General features: G+C 35.8%; 1 non-coding gene across 1 annotated transcript; it reads left to right on the forward strand.

Moving 5' to 3' along the window:
- Positions 1–2,321: 2,321 nt before the first annotated feature.
- Positions 2,322–2,427, forward strand: LOC128040843 (small nucleolar RNA R71). Its single transcript, XR_008195649.1, has one exon. It is a non-coding gene; the product is annotated as a small nucleolar RNA R71 (small nucleolar RNA).
- The last annotated feature ends 946 nt before the right edge of the window (positions 2,428–3,373 follow it).

Raw genomic sequence — 3,373 nt, forward strand, 5'->3', positions numbered from 1 at the left:
TTATGAGTTGTATTTTATATTTATAGATTCCTTATTGAGCCTATTTTCTGTAGAAACAAGTGATAACTCCATAAAAAAACCCTACAATGAGAAAGCTTATTTTTAGTGACAAGAGGTCAGGATAGTCGAGTGGTGAAACAAGGGAGACTTAACAAACTGTACTAATTGGCTAAACCAAAAATTCTAAAAAAATTATGATAAGAAGAAATATAAGTCTAATTTTAGGGAAAATTTACGGATTTAAATTTTTAATTTCGTAGCTTGAGTTATAACTAAATTAGTAACTACTGCGCATGTGGACAACTTTGTTGTGAATAGTGAAATTAATTTCAAAAGTAAAATTTTATGCCCCGAATTTTTAAGTTAAGTAAAGTAATGCCTCAAGCTCGACTCCGGAAACGGTCTCGGGTAAGGGGTGTTACAAGAATGATGCCATAAACACATAATATGACGGTGTTAAAGGAGTGAATGATGTTGTTGCATCCTATTGTTCAAGGCCAAAGGATAAATATTGGGAGAATTATATTCCAAGAAGTTCAAAAGTATACAGATAAGAATACTAGCTGTTTAAACTTCCATTCTCTTATCTCGGCCCTATGTGAAGCAGCAAATGTGCCATTAATTGATGCTGAGGATGTTACCCCCAAAAAAGGTGGGATAACATGAGTTATTTTTGTCAAACATAGAGGAGCTAAGTTTTCCACGGCATCCCTGCACCATCAAGCTTTACCTGCCATGTAAATTCCCACAGCAACATCTCTTGACTCTCGTAATTCCCTTAACCATAAAATCTTACTTTTTTGACGCAGCTAGAGCAAAGCCTGTCCCTTTTTGAAGTCCAATAATACAAACGGTCTTCCCAGCAGAATGGGTATTTCTCGATCATCTTCAAAATCTAGTAGAATAAAATCAGTTGGGATGATAAAGCTTCTCACTTTAACCAACACATCTTCAATTACACCTTTCAGTTGTACTGAAGACCTGTCAACTAACTGCAGTATGATTTGAGTATTTTTAATCTCCCCTAACCTGAGTTTTTCATAAATAAATAAGGGTATTAAATTAATATTGGTTCCTAAATCACATAGAGTCTTGCTAAAATGAATGTTCCCTATCTCTATAGGTATTGTAAAACTTCCCAGGTCTTTTAGATTTTGAGGCATCTGTTTGGATATAATCGCACTACATGAGGCGCTTACATTAACTTACTATTCTGTTTTTATTTTCTTATGTCTAGATATAATTTCTTTTAAATATTTGGCCTATTTTGGAACTTTTTCAATTAACTCAATTAGAGGCAAGTTAACATTTAGGGATTTAAATAAGTTTAAAAAACTTACAAATTTTGTCTGATCTCGTCTTTGTTTTTCTTCTACTTGTGAAGGGAATGGTACCCTTGTAAGTGTAGGTTCCTTAATTGGCTCGCCTTCCGGCTCAACTACTGGTTCAGTTTCCTCCTCTGGTTTTAGTTCAGTCTAGTTTCTTATGGATTTTATTGAAGACCCTCAAAATCTTCTTTCTTCTCCTCGTGAGTTGTTTTTCTGGGATACTTAGTACTTTGTAGGAACGAAGTGCAATTGCTTTCACTTGCTCCTTCCCTTCTTTTCGAGGATTATTTTCTTTATTACTTAGAATTCCGGTGCCAATTTTTCTTTTGATGTCTCCCATCATGCTCATCAATTGGCTCACTTGATCTTCCAGCTTAGTCAATGTTTCTGTAGTGTTGTGCACTCAAACTACACCTATTTTACTTTAATCCTCATTGACTGCATCTTTCCCTTGATCCGATCCAAGCGTTGACCACATACAATATGGTCATTTGGGTTGGTCATTTCCTGAGGCTTCTGCAAATAAAGAGGTTGACATTTAGTATTTTTAATTGGTTATTCACCGTTACCTCCTCCTTAATTTTCACCCCATCTCATGTTTGGATGATCTCTGCAACCAGGATTATAAATGTTAAAATACGAGTTTCCACCCCTATTCTCGACGTAGTTAACATTCTAAGTTAGGTTATTAATGTAATGAAAGAGAGGTTTGTTTCCTCCATATATAGATGATGCACTAGATGAGGACTCTATGTAGTTGAGTTTGTCTACAATTTATCGGTATCTATCATCCTCCTGGACAACTTTTACCATAGATGATTTCTGGCTTTATGTATAGCGTCCAATTGGCCACTAGCAGGAATTCATCGCAATGTTTTCTATCAACTCGTATGCATTTTCATATATTCTGTTCATTAAGGCTCCTCCTACGGCTCCATCTAGTCCTGAACGTGCATGCACATCAAACCCATTTATAGCCTCAGCCACTCGGGCAATCCATGATGTGGGCATCTTTGTATTAGCTTTTTAAAATGCTTTCAAGCTTCTTGAAAGCTCTTTCCTTCTAACTGTTTGAACGTTGCGATCTCTCACCTCAATTGGACTATCTTGGTAATAAGGAAAAACTTTTATAGAAATTTTCCTATAATTTGATCCAATGTCGTGATGGATCATGCTGCTTGTGAATCTAACCAAGAAAAGGCATTATCAATTAAGGAGAAGGGGGACAGTTGAAGAAGAATAGCGTCATCGGTGACCCTATTGCATTTAAATGTATCACAAAGCTGAAAGAACCGTTTTAAATGCTAATTTGGGTCCTCCATCATTGTGCCTCTAAACTGCAAATTGTTTTGGATCATCTGGATCATGGTCGGTTTTATTTCAAAATTGTTAGCCATGATGGTTGGCCTTGTGATGCTTCCTTGAACCATCTCTAGGTTTGGTAGCGCGTAATCCTTTAGGATTCTTTCGTTTCACGTCATTTGTATATTTTTATATAGCTGCTGTGGTGGTGGTGGTGGTAAGTCCTATAGGTTATTATTGTTAATCTCATCAAATAGCGGATTATAGTATGGTAAATTCCCTATAGCAGGTGGTTGATTCGGCATCTACTATTACTACTATTGTTGTCGACGATTTTGGCAAATTAGTCTCTCCAGCTTAGTAGTTGGCTTTATAGGTGTTCCCCAACTATGAGTCCTATATTGAAACAAAAAAGAAAATAGAAGATGTTAGTAAAAATAAAAATAAAATTTATGTCTATAATTTATTAATTTCCTAATTATTTTATTAGAACATAAAAATTAAAATAAATTTAGTAGCATTACCTCCCCGGCAACGACGTCAACAACTTGATCGTCTCTGGATGTACCAACATCCAGAATGTGAATACAACAACTAAAGATAGAGATTTGAAGCGGTGTCTGCAAGTGTACGGGTCAAGTTGTAATATAGTTACAACAGAGTAGGTAAGGACTCCGAGGATCGTACCCAAGGGAGACGAGTACTAAATTAAGTTTAAACTAAACACAAATAAATCTAATTAG

The sequence above is a fragment of the Gossypium raimondii genome, chromosome 4, assembly GCF_025698545.1.
Source record: "Gossypium raimondii isolate GPD5lz chromosome 4, ASM2569854v1, whole genome shotgun sequence".
Taxonomy (NCBI): Eukaryota; Viridiplantae; Streptophyta; class Magnoliopsida; order Malvales; family Malvaceae; genus Gossypium; species Gossypium raimondii.